Here is a 27441-nt window from a genome sequence, read left to right on the forward strand (position 1 = left end):
AGCAAATTTCCCTTTCATTTAGTGTTGAGCTTATGATATTAGAAACAGTGGTTGGAGATTTTAACTATCAACGTTATAGTTGGAGGTTCTAAAGAAAATTTCATCTTATAGAGAAAAGAGCGCTTGATACCTGTATAGTGGAGGTTGCCACCTGTTGCGAAAAAGAAACTCCTCTTTCTTTCGCTCTACAAACCAACATTTAACTCTCCAAGTCCCCTGTGAGATGTAGGAAATTCAATTTGGTCAAATCGAATCAACTTCTCTATATTTCACTGATATTTTAACTTCAAGTATACGAATTATATATATATATATATATATATATATATAGATATATAGTTTAGTTTTATACTTCTCAAGAATATAGACGACAATCTTTTTTAGTTCTTCCAATTTTTTTTTCCTCGCAAGAATGAGTTATTACACAAAAAAAATATACAGGTTAGAAAAAAAAACCACTTTATTCAATTTTAGAATAAACTTTTCAAAAATAACGCAATTATTAGAATTATTAATAGAAATTATTTATTGAGAAAAATTTTTTAATAATAAAAAAAGGTACAAAATAATAAATTTCGTTCGACATAATAATAATTTGACATAAATTTTTATTTGGCATAAAATTCACTTGACATAAATTTCATTTGGCATAAAATTCACTTGACATAAATTTTATTTAACATAAAAAAAACACTTGGCATAAATCTACTTTTCCATAATTTTCGCTTGGCATAAAACTCATTTGACTTAAATATATAATTTACCATAAGCCGTGCAGAAATTTTTCCAGGGCCCAGATCGGGGCCTAATCAGGCTGATTAGGAATCCCCTGATTAGGAAATCTACATTTTCTGATCGCCCTGATTTGGCCCTGATCAGGTGTGACGTTTCATTCCCTACTAGGGCCCTGGTAGGGCAATTTCTACATTTCATTTGAGATAAAAATAATTTATGCCAAATGAAATTTATGCGGCAAATGAGATTTATATTAATGTGAAAGTTCGGGTCAATATTCGCGAATCTAAATTTTAATTACTTTTTTCTGTTCACTATACGTAAAACTTTATGTTATTTAAAAAAAAAAAAAAAAACTAATGAGTTTTTAAATCTCCGTGTTTATTTTTGCATAATACAGCTATTCAGAATGAAATTTGCTCACAGTTGATAGGGGCCAATAAAAGCGTAGAGAATTTATATTAGATAGCGCGAGAATCGACACTGAAAAGAATCATTGGTGCGAGGTGACTATTTTTTTTTCTTTTTTTTTTTTTTTATAAACAAATCGAGAAGTTTCTATTGGCAAAAGCTCGTGTGATTTACTAAATTACGTGAAGCTTCAAAGTGTAGTCTTTTTTTTTTTTTTTTTTTATTTATTTTTTATCGACACCTGATGATTAAAAAGGGTCGCGCAGAAAAAGGACCCTCGAAACAAGCGCGTCCAGCATTCTTCGATTAAGAGTTTTATCCACACACGAGTTTATAACGAGTTTTTATCGAGAACTGGTTAAAAGACTGGAAAAAGAACAACATTAATGTTTTTCAATGACCATAGTTGTCCCTTTTGTACTAGGCGCGCGTGAGCTCAAAAAACTTTTTTAATAGGTCAGTCGACTCAAAGAATGTATATATATGGTTTGAAAACTTTTAATTGACAAGTTTTTTTCCCCCCGTAATATATAAAATTACTTTCATTTAAAAAAGATTACTATTATTTAATAATATATGTAATTATCATTTTCATATTTTTTAATGTTTAAAGGCAAAAAAGTAACGAGTCGAAATTCCAAATATTTGCATGGTTAGTTGGTTTCTACTCACAGTTTTTTTTTTTATTTAGTTTCAGATTAGGCTTCAATTTTTATTTGCCCTTTTATCTAATTTCAATTAATAGAATAAAAATTCTTTTTTTTCAAATTCTCTTCTTTATATGAAAAAGATGGAAAATGCATGAAATGAATTTTTTTTTTAGCTTTTGTGTTATATGTGAATTTAAAAAAAAGTGTATATAGACGAAGAGAAAAGTAATATTGATTTTAAAGTATGTGCGTATACTCGATATCGTTCAAAACCAGACGCTTGTTGATTTACGTATTTAGAGATTAGAACGCTAAAGCTAATAATCCAATTTATAATATTTTGATTCTATTGTAAATTCCTTGGATTTTATAACATGGATTTTTATTCATGGTGGAATTTAAAAAAAAATACTTCTTCACAAACATTTGTTTAAAATTATATATATATATACACTGAAAAAAGATTTATTTGATTCAAATAAAATTGGATATTTGACTATTATCAAATAAATATAAAAATTATTTGGTTCAAGTAAATAATAGTCATCGATTATTTGAATCAAATAAATTTTTTTTCCAGTATATAATATATTCTGAAGAGTTTATATCCATTTTGAAAGTATATATATTTAACATTGGATACGTTTAACTTTTTAAATTAAATTAAGTTTGCATTTTTTTAAAAATATTTTTAATTTTAAAATCAACTTTTTATATTATATTTCTACCAATTTATTCACGTCAATATAAAATAATCAGAATTTATAATAAAAGAACAATATCCGTATTTCCGTTCCTCATTGATAGAAAAATACATATATATATATATAGATTTCATCACTGACATACATATAATTTTCAATAATTCTATCTCAGTGAAATAAAATTTGTTTCTTAAAATAATATTTAATTTTAGAATATTCATATAAATAGTCGAGAGAGAATTTTCTTTTTATTGAACAAATATTTTCGAATATTATTGATAACGAAATTTCATTATTGCTTGATAATAATAATTATTTATACTAATTATTAATAATTTCATTATGCGAATATTATTTGATGACTTAGTTGTAATTATCTTTAATGAAATTTTAATTGACAGAAAAGTGTGATAAAAATAAATTTTTTTTCTACAATATTTAGAAATACTTGGGAAAAAATAATGAAATATCGATTTAAAATGTCAAAGTTATAGGAAATCTCTCTCTCTCTCTATATGTATATGAAAATTTCATGCTCTGATTCAAAAACGGATTGTTGAGTTATACATATAACGCCCATTGCTCTCGTTTAGAAAAGCATTTTCGTCAGGTCCTCGAGAAACTTGGGGATAACGTGTGTTTCGATGGAGTTTTGTATATATATATATGTACACATGAAATATTCGAGAGGAAGTATTTTAAGCAGAAATAATGGAAGAATAGAAACTATATTCTCGTATATATACATATTCATATACACAGTTCGTACTATTCAGAAATGTTGCTTTTGTTTCCATGTAACTTTACTTTACGATATTGCATTTTGTGTTTATGATTTTCATTTTGGATGTAAGTGTGTGCCCTTTTCCGAATATATGATTTTTCTTTTTAAGATTTTATTATTTGAGGGAATTGTAGGATTTTTTCTCACGTAATTAGTAGATTTTTGATTATTTTTCTTCGTAAATATTTATTATTCCAAATTTTTTTGTAGCCGCGAATATACATTTTACGAAATTTTTGAAGTAGAGAATTTTTATTTTACAGAACTTTCATTTGTCCCAATAACTATTTATCAGAAAAAAATTCTGCCTTTACAATTATCTTGATAAGTTCTGATTGGGCAGTTTTAAAAATTGCTCCGAAATCTTTTTTTATAGGTTATGTTTGTTTGAACCTTTGCAATTTTGGACAAATGAAAATTTCGACGTTTTAAAAATTCTGTCTATTTGAATAAATTAAAATTTGGCCAAGAAGAGAATTCTTTTTAATATTCCGTAAAAATAAAAATTCATTTAAGTAACAATTCTGTAATATAGAAATTAGGTTAATTGAAATATCTTGTTAAATAATAATTCGAAGAAATGAAAATTCGACTGAAAGTAAATTCTAGGTAATGAAATTCTGTTCAATGAAAATTCTAACAAATTAATTTTAGAGCTTACTCATGCGTCTCAAAATGTTTTAATAGATTAAATAAGTACAACATGTTCAAATAATGAATTTTCTATTCTTAAGGAAGAATCACATTATGAAATTTTACCGAAGCTTATATTTTTAAAATTTATATCTTATTTAAAAATACCAAAAAAAACTAACTTCTAGTTTCCGATTGTCTGATTTTTCGTTAAATATTTCTTCCCTTCTTTTTTCTAACAAATTAGGAGAATTAGTAGAAATTATAGTGTAACAACTAAAAAAGAAGTAATATTATCCTTTTACGATTGGAAGTGTATAACTAACGAAAGAAATTGTCCGGAAAGAAAAGAATAACGTGATTTTAGCAAGAAAAGCCAAACGAGATTTTGATTGTTCTAAAAAAGGCCTTTTTCACGCAATAGTGTGTAGTGTTGGTAAGGGATTTCAAATAAGATATCCACATGGAGAGGAAAAGATGTAGGTGAAGGGGAGAGTCACGCGCAATCTCCGAAAATTATTCCCGGAGCTTTATCGACAAAGATTCTCTCTACCTGAAGAGAGAGACAGAGAGGAGGGAGAGAGAAGAGGCGTGTGCTTAAAACTAAATTCGTGATCCCCTTTGGCCATTGACTTTTGATTTTCGGACAAAATTACTTTTCTAGAAAATTGTTTTCAGAACATTATTTTCTTTTTTTGCCAATTGAATCGTAATCGAACTTACATAAAAAGAATGTCATGAAAAAAAAGAAAAATGCTATATTCAGATATCGGCGCTCTTTTTTTTTCCTCTTTTTATGGAAAATAATAAAAGTCTTGTGTAAAAGTTATCATCCGCACTGTGGTATAAGAATCGATTGTTATGAGATGAAAAAGTTTCCGCTACATGATGGACAAACGGTGTTTCACAGAATTTTTAAGTGCTTTTCTTTCTTGTGAAAGTCAAACTTTTCCTGTGGCATATTTTTATAAGGTTTATGATAAAAAGTTAACTGAAAAGAGGGTAGTGTAAGGCGGTAAGCTTTTAGTGGTTTAGTTTATTTTTTGACTAAAGAGAATCAAGATATTGAGGTATTTTCGAAAAAAGAAAAGTTCAGCCCTCTCTTCATTGAGGATTATTCAACTTTATTAAGATGTTTTTTTTTTTTTTGGCAAAATTGGATTCTTTTTTTGATTTTAATTTCGTTTGTTTTGTGCGGATAGTAAATTGACATGATAAATTAGAAAATATTAGAGATTAAAATGATAGCAACTGGTGCTATGAGAAAGAGAGTTCAACAATTAAGTTTCACTGGTGGGTCTCGCTTGGCATAAGAGAATAGAGATGAACTTGGAGAATTCCGAGAGCGAGGTTACCATAATTGATATGGTTATCGGAGTCGGGGAATTTTCAGTAATGTGAAGAATCTTGAACAATTTCGCATTTATGTGATTCTAGGGAATAGTATAATTAAAATAAGTATTTGCATATGTCTAATGTTAAAAATAATATTCTGAATAAGTTTCTTATTAATGATAATTCATATTTTATTTTATTTCAAAGAATTTATTTATTAGATGCAGAATTTTTCTTTGACAGAATTTATTATTCATTTTACAGAATTCCTCTATCCAACTGTTTATTAAAAATATTACAATTAATCCGAATTTTAAGTGATTCGAATTTTTAAATGTCAGAATTTTCAATTCATCGATTCTTCATTTGTCCGAAATTTCAAATGTCCGACAAACAAATCGACAGAAAATTTTCGGTCGTCATACATTGCGGTCGAATTATAAAAATCGCGCCGAAATCTTATTTTTAAGTTATGTTTATTCGAACATTTGATATTTCGGTCAAATGAAGATTCGGTAAATATTCTGTTCTAGATTTTTTTTTAAATAAAAAGTTAGTAAAAAGAAATTTTGTAAAATAAAAATACCTTAAATTTTTGTTAAATGAAAATTCGTTTAAAATCAAATAAAACACATAATCAAAGCATAGGAAAATTTTAGTACCTCTGTAATTTACTTTAATTTCCAGTATTATGGATTAATAACACTATATGCGCTGATAATAATTAGGGTAATGTTACATCAAATAATAACGAAATTTACTCAAATTATTAATTTTGTTAAAATGAACTTGAAAATTAAATCCCGAAAATTATAATTTATCTTCTATATTTGATCCTAAAGTTCAAATTTCATTTCAATAGTTTTGTTGAAGAAAATTTAACATTTTGTTTTTGTCATTATTCTTTTAAAAAATGAATGTGAATTTCTAATCATAGTTTCATCTCGCCTTTTTTTTATATATAAACTTGGAATAACTGGTGTAATATAATTGTTTCTTTTGAATCGCTTTTAATAAAGAGCAGATATAAATTGTCGACAAATAAAACTATGCTCCGCAGATTTTGAAAACACTTCTCTCGTATTCTCGTTTTCCAGTTGCTCTCTTCTCAATGACTGCGAACCAGAAAGTTTTAAAGTCTTGGCGTTTGTTATATAACTGCTATATAGTTTCATGAAAATATTCAACTTAGCTTATAAAGTCCTCTGTAGGGGTCTTGATTCCATGGCTTTAAATTTAAGCTGTGGTATTAACTTTAGTAGAAATTCAGCTTTTACATTTTAGATTATATAATTATTATTATCTATTGTTGAAATGATGATTTTCAAATTTTATAAAAATATTCAAACTATCAACAAGTAAAATTTCCTTTCAAGTTGTTTCCCTTCCATTTATATATGAATAAAACAAGACGCATGAATGATAAAATTAATTTTTTAGAATTATTTTTTGACAAAATTTTTTTAAAAATTGTTGCGTAAAAAAAGTTATCGTAAAATTTTTAAATATATTTAGTGGAAATTTTATGAACCAAGTGAATATATAATAAAGTTTCTTGTATAGTTTTTATATAGGAAAACTCTTTGTAGGAAATATTGCGAATTTCTTAGGGATCCCTTTAAGTATATAGGTATATATGAATAAGTAAAAATAACATGATAATGTTCCTTCACGGAAGAGGTCCATATATATACGCGAGGAAGCTAAAATGTATGTTCGGAATATTTCAGAAAACCGTTTTGCGTTGAGGGAAAAAACTTTTTTTTTCTTTTTTTTTTTTTTTTTTTTTTGAACTGGGAGAAAAGTAAGGAAAGTTTTATACTGAGAAAATTCGTGAAGGCTTTTAGTAAAGTTGTGATTGTCCTCTGCATAAATAATGTTATCGGTAGACAAGTACAATAAAGTAGAATAAATGAAAATATGAAACTTTTTTATGTTCCTTGTTATTATATATGAGAAGTCGTTATACTTCTATGCTTTTTTCCTTATTTCGTTCTTCTTTTTTTTTATCTGAATAATTCAATTACATATACATAATATATAGTATTGTTGCATTGAATTCATATCTAAATAATTTATATCCTTTTTTTCCTAATAAAATGAACGGAGTACATAAAAAAAAAGAAATGACAAATACTCATTTTATAAGGGTGAATTGTAAACTCATTTTCAATAAATATAAATTTTCATGTGAAGTACAAGGGTAGAAATAAAAAAAAAATTTCTTGATAAGTGAGTCAATATTTGTCCTTATGAAGATAATCGAATATTGTAATGTACGTGCCTAAGCGTTGTTTGCTGCCACAAATCAAATTTATATTCTTTTTTTTTTAGTACACGAAAAAATAGATGCGCATGATACACGAAATAAATAAAAAGACGAAAGTTCTTTAAATCAAATTTAATTATTTTGATATTAATATATAACGTTTCAGAAAGTAATTAAAAAGTACATTAAGAATTAAATACTATAATTATAATTTTATGATCCTGTAAGTTTTATCACGTAAAATTTTCAAACGATATTTAATTATCGATTATAGATTAATTTATAAATTTAAATCAGAAAAATTTCGCCCTTTAAATATACAATTTTAGTGAAATAAATAATTTTAATTGATTCAAAAAGTTTTTTTTATTGTTGATAATATAAAAAATTAAATTTTTCATTTTTCATTATATTTTAATTGAAAATTATTTTTCTTTTTAATTTAACAAATTAGTGAATCAATTTTCAATAATAAAGTTTTTATAAAGTGAAATTATATTTAAACTCGCGGAACTCTTTTATATGATGGAATTCTTTTAATTGAAAAATTCCAAGTTCCGGAAATTCATTTATTCTCTAAATCTGATCCATGAGTTAGGTTACGTTTCGAACTAAAAAATTTCCAAGTAAATTTTTTTTATTATAAAAAGTTTAATACCAAAACCGGTATATACTTTTAATATCTTTGGAATATATAGTTAAAATTTTAAATGGGAAATCGATTAAAATAAATGAAAATGTTTATATAAAATTTTTAATATTATAATTTTTTTCTCGAAATTTTTCGAAGTCATATGTAAAACGTCTAAAAATGTTTGTAACATGTAGAAATTTTGCTATTAAAACAGTGGAATTCTATTACGGCAAATGTGCCACCAAATTGACGATTTAGATTAAATTTTAATTAATTTCAAACAACTTTTTACGACACATTCCAACTCAGAAATGTGTTGCGCGCAATTCTGTACAGTATTTATTATTTTTTGTAAAAAAAAAGAAAAAGAAGAACGAAATTTTACTTAACAAAATTTTTAAGTACTGAATTTTTTATTTTACAGAATTTCTCTGTACCAACTATTTATTTATAAAATTCTATTATTTTAATTTTCCAATTTTTTGAAAACCTTTGAAATATTAAATACTCTGATAATATTTATTCTTTATATACGACACTTGCACACCATTTGGAGATTAATATTAACACTCTTTAGTGCTGTTATCCTATATATATTTTACTTCGAAACGTCGTCATATATCTTGACTCACTTCGCGAGTTTAATTTAATTCTCCTTTTATCATAATGTTCTATGACCTTCATTATCCCGGAATAATATTCAAAATCTTCTATTTTAAGAAAGGGAAATAATTTCTTGATTTACTCTCAAAATCTGAATTAGTAAAAATTTTAACTAGTGATTCACTTTTTGCTTTCGAATTCGTAAAATTTAAATTCAAAATCAAAAATTGAGTAACTAATTTAAAATTTTTACTAATTTAATAATTTTGGTAAAAGAAAAATGAATGAAGAGACAATCGTATCAGTTGTGACAAATTTTTTTTTTTCTGAATTGTATACAACTCTTCTTAGAAAGTAGGTGGAAATGAGAAGAAGGGAGGTGGATTGAGGGTTGAGTCAGTGCAACAAGAAATTTCGAGTCCTCAATTGTTTGCTATTGGATGGTTTGGTATCGCTGAGGACTTTGTGTGCAGAGTTGACCTACTTTTAGAGAGTGACCCAGTTTTCTATACGAATACCGCTAACTGTCGGAGAGTGGGTGGGTTGGTGTTCGAGTGGAGTACCAGGCAGTCGGGTGGTGCTTATGTACTTATATATATATACACATATATATACACACATAGCAGCCAACAGGTAGCTGCGTTCGTTCCCTGGCCCGTATAAATAGACGTAGCATCCCAGGATCATCCCTGGACCGGCGCGAGGGATGTCCCCTCTTTCTTCTACCTTTTCCTGCCTGCTATCACGCACACACCCTCCTTTCCGCTTTGCACAAGTCCCCCCCCCCCACCCAATCTCCAACGACCCCCAATCTTGTTTACAGCTTTTTTCTTTACTCCCCTAGTAGAAATTTGTCGTGGATGCACTAGATTGACTCAAGTTACTTGACAGTTTTTCTCGCGGACGCTGATTCTAGCTGAACTGATAAATAACTGTGAAGTTACTGATCAGTGCTTTTTGAAAGAAATTCAAGTTGAACTTGATAATTCCACGACTCAAAGCTATCCAGTTTTTTTAATGGCACTGTCCAGTGCTGCTCGAAATTAAATTCATATCCTTGTCATGGCGGTGGCGCTTCAATAAGTCTAGTAACTGGACAGCTATGCTAGGATTTTGTGTATTGACATTTCGCTTGCTTGATTTAAAAAAATTACAACTTGTTTATAAAAATTAATAATAATAATATTAATATTCCTTTCTCAAAAAAAGACAGTGCATACAAAACACATGAAAATGTATCGAAATATCTCGGTGGTCGAAAAAATTGAATTTAAGAAAAAATGAACTTTGCTTTCCAGAGCATCTAAATCAATATTCATTTTATGAAAATCACTGTAAATTATTGTTCCACATATATATTTTTTGCATAACTTATCTTATTGCAATAAATATACACTTGCAAAATATTATTTGTTGTAAATGTTTGCCAGCTGTCATGAATCAGAAACGAACATAACCTATATTTAGTTGAAATCACTTGATTGGCCCAAGACAAAATAGCGCGCGCTTTTTTAAAATAATAAAATTTATTAAATTATTATGAAAATAATATTACCTTGAATAAAAAGTGTTTTTAGTTTTAAAAAAAAAATGATTAAACAATTATTATTATTTTCAGACAAATTTTACAAATATAGTAGAATATTATTTTTCTGTTTGAGTATATTATAATAATATAATAATAATAATAATAATAATAATAATAATAATAATAATAATAATAATAATAATAATATTATATTATATCAATAATTATTAATTTATTAAAATAATTTTATTTATAAAATTTTACATATAATTTTTGAGGATAATAAATAAAAAAAATTAGTAATTAGTTTTTTATAATTGTCTAATGTTTAAATTAAATTATAAGTAAATCATTTAAAATCAAATAAACATCTAAAATGTTTATTTGCCTAGAAAATAATAAAAATAATATGCACAAATTCATAATATTATTAGGTACAGTGAAATACGTCAAGCATTTATTCTAATATCACTGATCAGAACGGCCGAGTTGCGTAAAGCGTGCGTTTCTTTCGTTCCCGCCCAGCGGACCCGTGTTCGCTCCCCGGTAGCCCCAAGATTTTTTCGTTGAAACTGCGAGAAGTGTTTTAAGGTTTATGTTATGACATTCATATTAATATAAAAATTATAATTGTTTCAGTGTTGTTAACAGTTCAGGTCAAGATGTTGCTTCAATCGTTTTACTTATGTAAATTTTTTTTTTAAATCCAGTTTAATTGTGAATGAAAAATTACATTTTTATAACGAATTACTATATTTAGTGCAATATATTTTCTTATAATAATTTTTGTTGATAATTGGAATATTTTTTTTAATTACATAAAATAAACGTGTTTACTACATTAAATCTTATTATTAAATGAATTTCGAAATATTTAAAAGAATTAATTTGACTAGTTTTTCAAAAGTCCTATTGATAAATAATTATCAAGTTGGGCTGGATAATAACTTGATGAAAAAAGCGTGACATGACATTCGAGTTTTTAGCTAGCTGGTCAGTCAAGTAACTAGACAGACTCCAGCGCGACTAGGCAGTTCCTTTAAAATAGCTAGGACAAATTTCTACTAGGGTCTTGCTTTTTTTCTGTCTCTCTTTTCTCCTTTATTTCGTTTTTTTCCCCTACATTCTCTCGCTTTTTCTTTTGTTCTCCGTAACGAAATATCGATAAGATATTTCCCTCGAAAAAATAGAGGAAGAATTCAAAGTAGGAACCATTCCCTCATATACGTGTAGAAATTTTGCCAGGGCCCAGATCGGGAACGGATCAGGCTGCCCTATTAGGGAATGAAACGCCGCGCCTGATGTGGCCCTGATTAGGAAATACACATTTTGGCCCTAATCAGATATGGCGTTTCATCTCCTACTAGGGCCCTTATACCATTTTGATTTTGGAAATTTCGTCTAACTCTGAATCTGAATTCTCGGTTAGAAAAAAAAACTTTTCTAAAAAGTCAAATTCTATTTATTCAATGTAAGATTAAATCTTGGTAGATAATAAATAATAATTATATACAATGATTGAAATCACGATATATGAGTGTCAAACTATTTAGTAGGATTTTCTTTGCTTATCTATTATCTTTTCTCTATATTTTCATGGATTAATCTGCTCTCTCAAAGAGATTTCCGGGAAATGTTAAAAAAAAATTTCTTGGGGAAATATTTTGATAAGAGATTAGAGATTGGAGATTAGAGACGATAATATATATATATATATACGAAAGAAAGTTTGATTTAAGGTTATTCACCCCCAAGTTTTTAAAATGAAAGTAAAAATAGAATCGAAAAAGTTTTTATTGCAATTTTTTTTTACGCCGAGTATATTGTCTGTTCTGAGAATTTAAAATTTAAGTTTTTTAATTAAAAACAATGTGTAAATATTGCAAAATTAATTTCACATTTTTATGTCATAAAAATTGAATTATTAATAATTTTTTAGTACGAAATGATAATTTTTCTTTATAATACTGGAGAATAATTTCATAATTTATTTTCACACCTTTATTGACTAAGTTTTAATAATAATTCTGTTTTATTATTATGCTTATTTTTTATCATTATATTTTAAGCGGCTATGAGAACATTTTCTACTTGTGCAATAATTTAATTTATTTTACTAAATTTAATTATCTTTTATTCATTTTTATTTATTGGATTAAAATTCAATTAAAAATAATGCAAAAAAAAACTTTTTAGATTACAAAAAATCAATTCATTTTAAAAAAACAATTTTTATTTGAACACATGTAATGAAGTCGATTTCAAAATATTTACGAGTTGTTTGTGTGTCTCGAACCCTCAGAGTCTCAGGTGGAAAAGTACTTTTTTATTGACAATAATCTCAGCAGTTAGTGTCCTAAAGGAATGGCTTGCTGAAGTACCTTCGAACAGATTACATTCTCATATTGACAGCAATTTATATGTGAAAAGTATTCTTGGTTACTTTTAGAGAGAAGTTTTTTTTTCTTTTTTTTTATGTTTATTTTCTCTATCACATGAATTTTAGAAAACGACGAATTTTAATTTGACCGAAATTGCAAATATCCGAACAAACATAACCTAGAAAATTAATTTGGCGCAATTTTTAAAATTGAACAATTACAATTTTCTTTATAATTTCCGTCTCTATATGTATAATATATTTTTGTGTATCTCAAATGTATAGAGGGAAAAAAAAAATTATATTATAATACACTCGGGAAGAATCGAGAAAAAAGACGTAGAATGTTGGCATCTTTTTTTTCCCTTTTTTTCCGAATGGAAATTTAATCGGGAAAATGGGAATGAAATGTGTCACATTTTCAGGTTCGTCCTACACATTTTTGACATGATTTATGTACGCATTTCTTTAAGAATCCCTCATCACTTTATATTTTTAATCATTTGAAGTATTTTACAATTTTTTATTCACATCAATATTTAATCATTAAAAAAAAAATATTTTTTTAAAATACAATTTTTTTTTTATTAATTTGTTAGAATTTTCATTTGAACAAAAAATTACAAATGTTCGAACAAACATAACCTACAAATTGATTTCAGCGGAAATTTTAAAATCAAACCAATCACAATTTTTATTACTATTTCTGATTGTACAATTTTTAAAAGTCGCGCCAAAAATCTTTCTGTCGTTTATTTGTTATAATTTCGGACAAATAAAAATTCGTCGATTTAAGAATTTTATTAAGTAACAAATAATTCTGAATTTGTCATCACAAAAATTATGACAACAATAAAAACCTGCAAGGTACAAATGAATTAATTTTTTGATAAAAAAAAAAGTAATATCTTCTTTATAACCAAACATGAGGGAAGTAGGGACATTAATAAAAAAGACGAAGAGTAAAAAGGAAAAATACATAAATCACAAGAGAATGTCGAATCGAAAATGAAAACTGATGAAAAGGAATTGAAACGAGGACTCAGATGCGGTATAGAGAATGAGTTAGAATTGTGGGAATCGAGAAAGAGTGAAAGAGAGAGAGAGTCGGTGGGGGAGGGAGAGTTGAGAGAGAATGCAAAGAGAAGGGTAGACATGGTAAATCGTTTATTGAAAATGTCTCGTATATAGATGTGTAGCTAGGCGGAAATTACAGATGTTATTTATCTGTGACATCAAGTGGCAAAGAGAGAAATACAAAAGAAGAGATAAAAAAAAAGATAAAGAAAATCAACATCTAACAAAAAAAATTTTTAATTTAACTTTTATTTTTTTCTTCTATTTCCATTTAAAAAGCTTTCCTGCTTTAGCTTTTTTTGTGCTTTTTTTTTTTTTAAAAAAAAAAGACTCATTTAATAAAATTACTATAAAATGAAAGATTTTTAAATACAGCCCAAGTAGAAATGTGCCACTGGCATAGTACTGACCCAACACTGCCAGTCAGTATAATAGTACTGACTGCCGTACTGGGCCAGTAGTGGACCAACCCTGGCTGGTAACGCTGTCCAGTACTGATTTTGTCCCGCTCACCAGTACTAACGTAGTACTAGAATAATACTGGCATAATACTGGCAAAGTACTCATCCGGACTTAAAATCTCACTTTTTTACAAAATGCTAAAACACGCTTTCCAATGCAAATTTCATCCTTATTAGCTTATTACTCCCATTTTTACCACGAACAGGTAATGTGAAGCCAATAATAGTTAATGTTATTTAGAATATATAAAATATTATTAACAATAAATAATTAAAATAATAATTATCATTTATATTAATTAAATTATTTTATTTTTAATAAATTATTTTACAAAAAATAATTTGTGTTGTAAATTTTTTTATTTTTTTAAATTCATAATATTCAATTTTTTTTACTTTGCACTTATACTTAATTTAATAATTATTTAATAATTGATATTACACATGAACAAATATTGTACTTATAACACTTAAAACTAAGAACGAAAAATCTCGCACGCATGGGGGATCGAACCCTAAACCCTTAGAACGCAAGTCAGATACGCATACCGCACAGCCGCGCTGGCTTGAAGTGCTGACTTGAAGTAGTTCGCCTAATACAAAAGTTTTGATTTCAAAGTTTGTATTATCTATTGATCACTAAAATAAAATGAATTTATTCTTAAATTTTTTAAACTCACAAAATTTTTTCAATTTTTACAAAGATTTAATGAAATAAAACTGGATATCAATTTCAGTTAAATATTTTTAATAAATTATTTTTACCGTAAATAATATTAAAACAGACAAAAATGATTGATGAATTACATAATTAAAAATAAGTTAATAAAAGACAACTGTAAAATATGTATGAATGGTAAAAAAATTTTTAAATTTAATATTTAATTATTAATAATATTTAAAAATTACAGTGAAAAAATTACATTTGCTTTATTTTTAAAACTATTAGAAAAAAATTCTCAACTTATTGTTATTGTATACATGATAAATAACTTAATGCACATATTTCAATGAGTACTAAAATAACTAAAAAAACATAAATATATTTTATATAGGTATATAATAATACATTACAATTACATCCAAAATTTTGAGGGAAAGTATTCGAAAGAAATTAATATACATTTTTTTAAATAAAAAATCATCGTTTTCTACCTATTGGAATAATTTAAAGACTTTTTCATTTAATGTTTTTTATCACCGACATAGTACTGATTCGGTGTGAATGACAGTGTACTGCCAGTACTGGTTTTAATATTTTTTTACCTCCGACATAGTACTGATTCGGTGTATCAGTCAGTACACTGCCAGTACTGAAAGTCAATACCGACAGCCAGTATTGGATCAGTACCATGCCGGTGTTTAATTACGGCGAGCTACGGATATTTCTACTTGGGAGAGAATTAAAAACTTATATAAAGAAACAGATTCTTTAAACGAAGATTCTTTTAATCACGGGGATTATATTGATTAATAGTCAATTGAAATTAAAAAGATTCTTTTTCAAATATTTCACAAACTTTACTTATATACTTTTTTCATTCTCGCTTTTAATTACCATTTTATAACCATATTTAAAACGTTTTTTTTATAAATAAAATAGAATTTTCATTTAACCGAATTGTTACTTGACAGAATATTTACGAATTTTTACATAAACATAATTTTGAGCTACCGAATTTTTTTTATTCACCAAATTTTAATTTGATGGAATTCTTCAAACGCTGGAAATCATTTATCATTTTGTAGGTTCGGGTATTTGGAATTTCGGTCAAATAAAAATTGCAAATAAATTAAAATAGTTGTTTTAATCAAATTAATTGGGTAAAAGAACGAAATTTTTTGAGATATCGTTAAAAAATTAAATCTCCAAAAAGTAACATCGCTTTATTTAAAAAGGGGTAAAAAAAATCTGAGAAATTTTAATTATTTAAATAAATGCAAATAGAAAAATATATTATTTTTTTTTATATTTATATATTTTGAATATATCTCTCGAGCATTTATTTAATGAAATATTGATTTTGATATGAAATTATTAATATTATATATTAACTGATATTGACATCAAAGTAAACTTTGAAAAATATGTGTTTCCCATTTTATATATTTACTCGCTCATGTGACAGTAAAAAGCTTTCGAAATGAAAAATAAGAATATGATAAAATCCTCGCCTCTTGTTGCTTTTATATATTATATTCTTGTGAAACGAGACACTAAAGTGAAAATAAACTAAGTTAGCAATTTCGTAATATGAGTTGTGCTTTAATCTAAGATTTGACAAATAACATTATTTCGAATAATGAAATAAATTTATAGTAAAACAACATTAAATGTACGTATAGATGAAGGCTTTAACATAACCTGAAAATTGATTTTTAAAGCAAAAAAAAAAAATTTAATAAAAATAAATTTCAAATTTAAGATCTAATTAGGTATATTTTTTGAAAATAATAATAATAATATACATTTCTTTACTATATACATTGGAATATTGTTCTATTTTTAGATATTAATTTTCGTGTAGAAAGAAAGAAGTACTAACGACTATACGAATATATCACAAAACGTATTGTTATACATTCAATTCGATATTGTATTAAACAATAGTTGCTAAAATAACAAACAAAAAAAAAAAAAAAAACATAAAAAGCCTTCATTAAAAGTTTCTCTATTAATGAAGAGGTTTTTTGTGTTTTTTGTTTTTCAAGTCGTTTCTAAGGGTTGAATTTGCTTTGTTTTAGAATGTCCTCTTTGTCACACGAAAGAATTTAAAGAGTTAACTCCTAAGGGTCGGAAATATTGTATGTTATTTTGTTTGCTTTATATTTTTAAAAAATATATATTTTTTATCTTTTCTAGAAAAGAAATTACTTTTATATTTTCTAAATTTAAATCCTCTTGGTAAAATTCGCAACCAGAGAGTAATTATAATAATATAATAATGTTACAGGTACTTTTTTTCGGTTTAAAAATTTAAATTTTTAAATTAATAATAAATAATAGTAACAATAATGTAAATAATAATAATAATTATTGTTATTATTATTATTATTATTGAATATGCTTTAATCTATAACAAACTGGTGTGCTTTGAATTTGTGGTAAATTTTGACATTTCCAAATTCATGTATATGTGAAATGTGATGAGTTACATTATGTGTATATGGGACGTATGAAGTTAGTGTAAATTATATAGATCCTTTGCTGATAAAATGTTCAAAGGAGATGTAGAGAAACGTATGTAATCTATATGTATACATACAAATGTATGAGGATATTATTCTCATTAGATGTGGAATATCCATTGGTTTAAATTCAAAGCTTCAATTGTTTTCGAATTCCTCTTATGAAGCAAGTGCTAAGTCAAAAAAAAGTAGTTAAATTTTCTTAAAATAAATAAATAATAAATGTGATATTTTTTACATTAAAAAAAAAAATTGTTTTCCATATTTTTATTCTTAATAATAATTTGATTTTTTTATTTTGTCTGTTTCAGGAAACACAGCACTTTGACTCGTCCATAAAGGTAAGAATTTAAAAACTTTATAATTTTAACAAAAATACAAGTACGTTTTTTGTAAATTAATATAAACTGCGCGTCTATATAGCTATATGTTATTAATGATACATTCATTAATTTTAAAAGTGCCATTATCAAAGTGTGGGGGATAAAAAAATATTAATCATTCTTACCTTAAATAGTGAATTTTTCCTCAGAGGAAAAAATCATTAATTATCTATAAAATAATATATAATGAAACTCTAAATAATGAAAATTCGCATTTAATTGAACTTCATTTTTCGTCTCTTAATTATTTATTTTGCAACTAAAAAAAAGGTTTTTATAATTCCTCTCTTTAATAATTGCAAAGATTATAGTGTTGTAGATTAGTCTCAGTGGTACATGTGACAAATTTCAGTGGATTTGAAACTTGAAACATATTATATTATTAGTTCAACTTCTGGAGGGTATAACTTTACCTTAAACTGTTCCCCAAAACAGTTTATAGTTAATTAAACTTGTTTTTCAGTTTAATTGAAGTTTGTGAACATCAATTTCTCTTTTATAATTCAAAAATTCTTCTTTATATTTTATTTTCCATAAATCTATTTATATTTATTCCGAATTTATCTTTTTGTTTAGGAAATTAAATTCTCTATTGATTTTTGATGCTTTTTCAAAGTTTTACCATTTTCTGGATAATAATGAAGGATAAAATAAATCACTTCTTTCTTTTTAGATAGAAAAATTGGCAGAGTTGAATTCAGTAAAAGTTGGATTTTTTTATTTCGATTTTTCATATATCAAAGGTCGTTTTTTTTAGTTTCGACATTTCTATAAGCCTGAATGCTTTGAGCTAACCGAGCAAAAGAGAGCACTAGATTTTTAGAGAGGACTCTTTTTTTTTTTTGTTTACGATACATAACTGTTTACATTTTGAAAAATATTTGCAAATTTTTCCATAAATTTTATGCATCTAGAGGATAACTGATATGTTCAATATAACGATTTTTTGTTTGAAAAATTGTTCTTGAAATATTTCAATATTTATGCGTTATGCTTTATTTATTTTTAAATCAATCATATACAAATTATAAAAATTATATTAAAAAATTATAAAAATATAAGCAACTAAAACGGAAGAATTTTTATGAACGTAAAAGGGGAAAAAATTTCGAATTGAAAAGTGCATATTAATTCAATTGACCTGGATTACTTAATGTAGATATAAAGACGAGGTGAGAAAGTAGAAACAGTTTCGATTTTTGTTAATTTGGAATAAAAAAAAAAATAAATAAATAAATAAAAAGGGAACGAAATGCGGTCGACCATACGTTGGCATATGGACCACGTCCAATCGATAGAGCAAACTGTTGATTCTGACCCGGACGACGACTGCCACACTACCACACAACCAAAAATATACTCGTATATATCATTACGGTTGTATATATATATAGATACTTATTGACTTTAAGTGATTTGAGGAGAAAGTTTTCAAGTAAAATAAAATGATATTATTGGCCTTTCTGAAATCAATTGAATTAAACCGTCAAAATACTATATATATAAATTTTTATTTCACATACATTTTCTCGCATTTACTCTGTTAATTTTCTTAAAAGCCTTTTTAATTTTTTTTTTTTACTAACTCCCTATATAGAGCATTAATATATCAATTCTAAAATTGAGAATATAGAATTTTAATTCGGAATTTTTTAAGTAATACGAATTTTTAATTCCAAAAAATTTATAATTCACTGAATTTTGATTTGTTTGAATTTTTTATTTATACGAATTTTTAAAAAAATTCTTAAAACGAAGAATCTTCATTTGTCCGAAATTGCAAATGCATCCGAACAGAAAGATTTCGGCGCGATTTTTGAAGAAATTATTAAGAAAATGATTGGTCAATTTTTAAAATTAGCGCCAAAATCTCGGAATTTTGGATAAATGAAAATTCCGTCGTTTTTTAAGAATTCTATCGAATAATATTAATTCGTATAGCAAATAAAAATTTGAACAAATTAATATTCGGTTTTTCATAAAATTCTATTTATAAAGAATATATAATTTTCTAAATGGTAAAAAAAATATATTTTTTTATGGAAAAAATTTAGCGCTCATTGGTAATACGCGTCCCATCTGGTCTTTGTTGTGTTTGTATTTTAAATTATTACTCTATACAGTACTGGATGACAAAGAATTCACTTAAAAAAGAAATCGTCTAAAAAAAGCATGCTCTTCTTTTCTTATTGATGTCTTAATAAATAATAATAAAGCTGGGAGATATTTTTTTAAGAATTATTGGAAATTCGTATTTTTTTTTTTAAATAAGGCCAAGTTAGTATAAGAAAGAACGACCATGACTTTTACAAATTATTTTTACATATTGACTTTGAGGATATTATTCTAAATCTTTTACGTCTCTTGACAATATATTGTACATGAAAAAATTTCTATTAAAACAATTTCTAAAATATTGAGCGAGTTGTAATCTGTGAAATTACATATTTGTACCAAATTTCTGCCTTGTGGGTCAAAATGATTAATCTCGGACATAGAGAGAATAGGGAATAAATTCAATAAAAATCATTAGTTAGAATTTTCATTTGTCGAATTAGCATTTGGCAGAATTTCCCTTTAAACAAATTTTTCCTTAACAAATTTTTTCGATATCGAATTTTTATTTGTCCGAAAACGCAAAAGGCCGAACAACCTTTCAAAAAATTTTTGACGTGAATTTTAAAATTCGACCAATCATATAAATTAGGGATTGGTTGTAAAATCGCGTCAAAATCTTTTTGAAGATAATTCGGCTATTGCAATTTCAGACAAATTAAAATTCGATATCTAAAAAATCTGTTAAGGAAAAATTTGTTTAAAGAGAAATTTCTCGGGAGAATATTGTATTAGGAAAATAAAAACTAAATTTTAGCTTAATTAAACAATTTTATTATAATTTATAAAATTACTTCGGTAATTAATTGTTCGAAGATGTCTATGTTAAATAAGTTTCATGGTAATGTTGACACACACACACACACACTTACACAAGTAATTGTACTTGAGATGATCGTGGGAAAGAGCCAGGTCATAAGCAAGTTGCTCGGTTTTCTCCTGAATTCTCAAGCTTGAACAAATGCTAAGCAGTTGCTGTGAAACCCCGTCGGAAACAGTTCACTCCAACACGCACCGCGCTCACGTTGTGTATAAAGGGAGAAATCTCTTGTCACTACGAATTATGAATAATTTTCAACGTTATTTTTACTTGTCTTTTATTCCTCAAGTATATAATGAATATTTAATTTTTCCACGATTATTCTAAATAAAATATTTCCATGGAAATACACTACTCGCAAAAAAAAAAAAACTGAGCAAAAAAAATATTAATAAGTTACATTTTTATTATTTGTCTTCTATTTGTTATACGCTTCTCCACGAGAGAAGTTTATAAATATTTATAGTTGCTTCCATAATTTCAAAAGGAAAATAAATTAAAAAATAATTATTTAAATTTATTCGAATATTTTTATTCAATGAGATTATTTTAAAATTTTTTTTCTTTTTATTTTATTTATTTATTTTTTTTGAATTGAGGAAAGAAGTGGTTTTTGTATTAACAGGGGAGGCATAGAACATTAGGCACGTTCAAGATATTTCGCTAATCGTATAACATTTGACTCGACTGTTTCCATTTCACGCTCACCTTGCTCTATATGTAGAGAATACTTTTTTTTTTATATGGGATGTGTGTGTGCCTTTTACAATTTTCTTCCTCCCTTCTTTGTCTCCCTCTTTTATTTTCGTGCAAAAAAATCGACTTCAACGTAAAATTTAGGGAAGAATATATATTGTATTGTATAATGATGTTGGGGAATTTTAGAGTAGCCGGAATAACGAATATAAAAATACAGAGAGAGAGAGAGAGAGAGAGAGAAAAAGAGAGAGAAGGGAAAGAAAATTGCGGTTAATATTGCGAACCAAGCCTCTCTCACTCTCTCTGTTACTTCTCATCCAAAATCGATGGAGCTTAAATCCCTGGACAACGGGAGTGTTCTTATATATGTGTTCTTTTTGCACCCTCTTATTGATATTGTGCACCCCACAAAAGTTCTGATCAAACATGCAATTTAGGTGTAATTAAATTTCCATCTACTCTCTCTCTCTATCTCTTTTTCTATAAGCTTTATAGTATTTAGGTTGACGTATTTTTTTTCGGAAATTTTTATATGCTTCGAAAAAAAGTAAAGATTCCTCTCATTTTCGTACAACTAGGGGTGAATGAATTTTCCATAAAAATTAGTTATAATTTTCATTTTAAAGATTTTCCAAAATTATTCTTTCTAAAAAAAATATAATCAAATATTTTTTCTTTAATAAAAATAAACCGGAAAAACTATTTGGCAAAAAATAAATTTTAGTAGAATTAAAAAATGATTTTATTATTATTATTATTATTTTTATTATTATTTATATACAAGTTTTTATAATGTTATTTAGTTTGTCTTTTTTTTTTTTTAGTGGAAAGAAAATTAAATTTTTTTTTCGCCATTGACATGAAAAAGTGTCTTTTTTGTGCCTGTTTTGGGCAGATAAAGTAGCACTTTTTAAGGCAGTTTGGGCCAACTGCCTAAAAAAGACTTTTTTAGGCAGCAAACTGCCGTATAAAGTCTTTTTTAGGCAGTAAACTGCCCTATAAAGTCTTTTTTAGGCAGTTGTTAATTTTTGCATAATTTTTTTTTTTGCTTTTATTTTATTTATCAATTTTTATTATTTTTTTTCTTTAAAATTGTTTCACTTTTTCATAACAATGGCGAAAAAAATAGCGTATGTGGCTCGCACGTAGTAATTTTTAGGTTCGGATGATTTCAATACTCGCTGTCTGTGCGACTTCGGTTCGACTCGGCTCGCTTTCGGCTCGACTCGACTCGCCTTCGGCTCGTCTTCATCTCACCTACAGCTCGCCTTCGTCTCACCTACGTCGCACTAACGACAGCTCGTACTGAAAATTACATCCTCACCTAAAAAGTACTACTTTACGTGCTTGCCACATAATATACTATTCTTTTTATATACAAATTTTCTTTTGTAAATTTCAATTTCCTTTTTCAATTCTCTATTATTTAGTAAATAAATAAAAAAAAACCCATATAAAAAGAGGTCAAAGTTAAAAAAAAAAAAAAACCTTATTGTTTCTGACCTCAATTTGCAGATCATACATCTTTGTGTGTCACTGAAATTTTTATATTCTTGGAAAAAAAAAGAAAAACTGGGTAAACTGTAAAATCGATAAAAAAAAATTATGTTTATCATTTCGATTTTTCCTGAAAAAAAAAGAAAATTATTTCAAAGTAGATACACGTATGTTAAACGCATGCGTCTGACTAAAAACAAGCTTTGACTACTTTTGTCTGACAAGTTGTTTGTCATACTACTGCGAAACTTAGTTAAAAGAACATCAATCCTCTTTTCTTTCGTGTGGTGATAAGTACATTAAAAAAATAGTTTAATTTTTTATTCTTTTTTTTTATATAAAGTTAATCCAATGTGTATGAAAATTGAAATATTTCCATTATGCCTAGGATTTGAAAAAAGGTATATATATATTTTTTTATATTATTATAAATAATAAAATATAAAAAAAATATTTTTTTTATTTTTTTTTACGAAACAAAACTTTAATTAATTTTACCAATTTAAAATAGCTTTTAATTTTTTGACTGGATCGTTTTATGAAAAAAGATCATTAATCAATTTTTTATTTGGGGCATTCTTTTTAAAACGTTCCAGTTGAAAATTAAAATTTATGGTAAATTGACTTAAAACTTTTGAACTCTGGAAAAGACAGTTAAAAATAACTGAAAAGTGTGAAATTGCTCTTATGTCAACAGCAGGAAATATATATTTATTATTTTTTTTTTCTTTTTTTTTTTGTTCATCTCGTTCACAAAATGTGTCACACAAGTGGCAACAATTTTAGCAAGCTGTTGGTCATCACGGGAGATTGTAAAAAAAAAAAAAATTTAATTGTACTTTTTCCTCTCATTTCCATTCTTCTCGTAAAATATGTTATGAATCTTGTATTTAGTTGATTCACTTCTTCTTTATTCAATGAATAAAATGAAAATTATTTTTATTTCAAAAATAATTAAATAATAATAATATTTTAATAATAATAATAATAATATTAATAATAAAAATTACTCCCCAGTTTTCGCAATTTATTTATTTATAAATTAATAACATTTTTCAGTGTATGAAAAAAATTTGAAATTATAAGTTATAATTCAATAAATAAATTTTTTTCTCAGTGTAAAGTTTATTAATATTATAACTTTATTTATATTACAATTTTTTTTTTCTTTTTAAGGAAAACAACTATTTTATTAGAAAAAATGTGTGTCTTGTTGTATAAAGATGTAACCATAAAACTTAATCTTGTATTATTAAATTTTTACAATTTTTAATTTAAACTTTTACATCGTCCAATATTCATTAAAAACAGGCCAGGGGCAAACTATGTTAACTAGGATGTTGTTTTATATGCAAACCAATGTCTCCTTTTTTTTTTTTTTTTTTTTTTATAACCTTTTTATAGAAAGAGTATACTCTATTATTTTTTAATAAATCAAGGTATAATCAATAGAATCTAATAAAATTGTTGATAAATTATAAGTGGACGCAATTTTCAAAAATTAATTTTGTTTTTATCAAATCGGTTATTATATTGCAAAAATTCAATATTTTCTGTAAAAAAAATTATTTAAATTTATTATTATTATAATTATTATCAATAATTATGATAATTAACAATATAAAAAAAAATAATTTTCTCCACTAAAAAAGAAAAATTAACTTACTCAACTCTACTGCAAATTATTTCATGTGTAATATTGTGTAATGCCATTTCAAAAGATTATCCGCGATAAAATTTCACTCTCGAAAAAAAAAAAAAAAAAACGTGCACGCGGTATTTAATTCGGTTTCCCGGACACGGTTTGCTTAAACATCACGTTCGTGTAATCTCTTTTCGCTTTACACAGCTCCTAAAACTTGTTGGTTTTTTCTTTTCTTTTCTTTTTTTTTATTTTAACTCTAAAAACGTGTTTTGAGCAAAAAAAAAAATTTTTGAAATGAGTTTTCAACTTAAAAATAAGCGAAATGAATTTTATCACTGATCACAGGTTTTTTTTTTTTTTACTTTTTACCTTTTTTTCCAATTCACTAAATTTTCATATTTATTTTTCTAAATTTTATTTACTCGAATTTCTATTAATATAAAATTTTAGACAAATGAAAAACTTCGGCCAGATAAATAAAATTTTGGGTAAATAAAAATATTAAAATAATGGAAATTTAGGTTAAATAAAAAATAAATATAAAAGTGTGTTATTTCAGAGAAAAAAAGGGTAAAATATATGCGACCTAAATCTAAAAATATAATAATATTTACATTAAATTATATTTATATCGATCCAAAAATATATTTCTGCCCTATTTTTTTAAATTATATATTATATATTTATTTTTTTTTATTATACTTTTAATAATTTGTTGGACTGATTCGCCTTTTTTGGAGAATTTACACAATGTATAGGGAATCGGTTAACAAACATTAGGAATCCTATAATTACTTTTAACTAATTAGTATTCAGTGTTCAATTTTGCTACTGGAAATTACTTCTCTTTATATTCTACATTTACATTTGCGAAATTACATGTTCAATTGTAAATTTTAACTCCTTTTTTTTATTTAAAAACACATTTTTATATTTATTATAAATTTTATAAAAAGTATTTATATTTAAATTTATATATGACGAAAGTTTTTATTTATTTAAAAAAAAATATAGAATTTAAAAAATGTTAAATTTAAAAAAAAATTAGTTTCAAGCGTATCGTGTATCTTTTTCTCATACAAAAATGTAAAGATAAATTCTTTTTGAAGAGATATTGGATTGTTGAAAATCTGAATATAATAAGAAAAAATATACTTAAATATTTCACTATCATGTTTCTCAGTAAATAGTTTACATTTTTTTTTAACCAGGATAATATTATAATAATAAAAATAATAATAATAATAATAAAAATAGAAATAGAATCATTATTTTGTCAAATAATAATAATTTTTTGAATTATAGATACTTTTTTTCTACATTATTCATTTTCATTTCCTTTTTTTTTATTACACCATTAATGTTATTATACCATGCGTGGATTTGTTATATTAATTGGAGCAATTCTATGTAATTTGATATAGGGGAGAAAATAATGACCTTGTCACAAAATAAAAATAATTACATATAATATTTAGAAAATATTATTACTAGTAAAAAACATTTTGATGTTAAATTTTGCGCTAAAAAAAATTAATTTAATTAGTGTCAGTATTTTAAAATATTTAATTATTTATATAAATTAAATAATAAGAATTGATTTTAAATTCAAAATTAAAAAAAAATTACTGTCTTCAATATAGAATAAAAATGTTAATTTTCTCCCAAGTATTTTTCTTCATAACAACTTTTTTTTTCTTCTTATAGAAAGAGTTTAGTTAATTTGACAAGTCGTGCAAAGTTTTCTTATGTCTCGAGACTACTAAATCGAACATAATTGGTTTTTTTCATGCCAACTCTTAGAATCGAATTCTGTGTTGGATAACAATTTCCCATCAAATTAAGTTTTTTTTGGGGGTTGATTTAAGAACTTTAAGGGGAGAGGGGGGTTGAACTTATTCACACTGTCGTTGTTTTACTTATATTTATTTATTTAAAAATGTATATATAATAAATTAAAAGGGTTTACTTTACTATATTATTGAAAATCTATTAATAGATGAATTATCTATTTTAATTATCTATTTTTTAATTTATTATTATTTTTTATTATTATTATTATTATTATTATTATTATAGATAGAAAAAATCATTCTGTTAAATTAATTTTTCGCCGTAGTAAAAATTTTTAAATAATTTTAATAATAGTTAATAGTAGGAAAAAATAACTTGGATTCTATAATATAAAAATGTATAGTTTGAGGTATTTCTTTTTTCCACTGTGTAATGATATACATTAGAATTCGTTTATTGTAATATTATAGTTAATATTTCAGTGTGATAATCAAGCAGTGGTTTCAATAGGTAATGAAATATGCTGCAGGTATAATTTAACAGAGAAATTATTCTAATAATTATTCTCTGATTGCTTGTGGCAAATATAATATGTGGAAAACATCATAAATGTCACACACACCACACAACAGAAAATAATGAAATGCAATATCATTTAATATTCGTTCTTCTGTCTTATTGCGGTTCAATTATATTGAAAGTACAACTCAATATTTCTCTCATTTAATGAAACAGAAAAAAAAATGAATATTCAATTTACCGAATTTTTATTTGTCCAAAATTGCAAACAAAATAAAAAAATTTCAGCGCGAATTTAAAAATTAATTAATTACAATCCTCCTTGATAATTTCTGATTGAAATTTAAAAATCGCATTGGAATCCTTTTTTGTAGGTTATATATTTATTCGGACAAATAAAAAATTCGGTAAATTGAAAATTTTGTTAAATGGGCTTTTTTTCTAAATTAATATTAAATTTAGATTTATTTTTTGCCAAATAGATTTTTTTTTAAAGAAAACAATATTTTATTACATTTTTTACAAAGAATAATTGTAAAATTGCCTTTTATAGGCAAAAAAAAATAATAATTGAAA

At 25.5% G+C, this 27441-nt stretch overlaps 1 protein-coding gene across 4 annotated transcripts in view; it reads left to right on the forward strand.

Moving 5' to 3' along the window:
• Nucleotides 1-27441, forward strand: part of LOC127283500 (uncharacterized) — an 86185-nt gene that overhangs the window by 14638 nt on the left and 44106 nt on the right. For all 4 annotated transcript variants that reach the window (XM_051308434.1, XM_051308435.1, XM_051308436.1 and 1 more), the window contains exon 2: nt 17705-17734. The gene's annotated coding sequence lies outside the window, so the exon portion shown is untranslated. The remainder of the gene's footprint in view (nt 1-17704; nt 17735-27441) is intronic.

This window comes from Leptopilina boulardi, unplaced genomic scaffold, assembly GCF_019393585.1.
Source record: "Leptopilina boulardi isolate dan_hultmark-lab unplaced genomic scaffold, ZJU_Lbou_2.1 LbouV2_31, whole genome shotgun sequence".
Lineage (NCBI taxonomy): Eukaryota > Metazoa > Arthropoda > Insecta > Hymenoptera > Figitidae > Leptopilina > Leptopilina boulardi.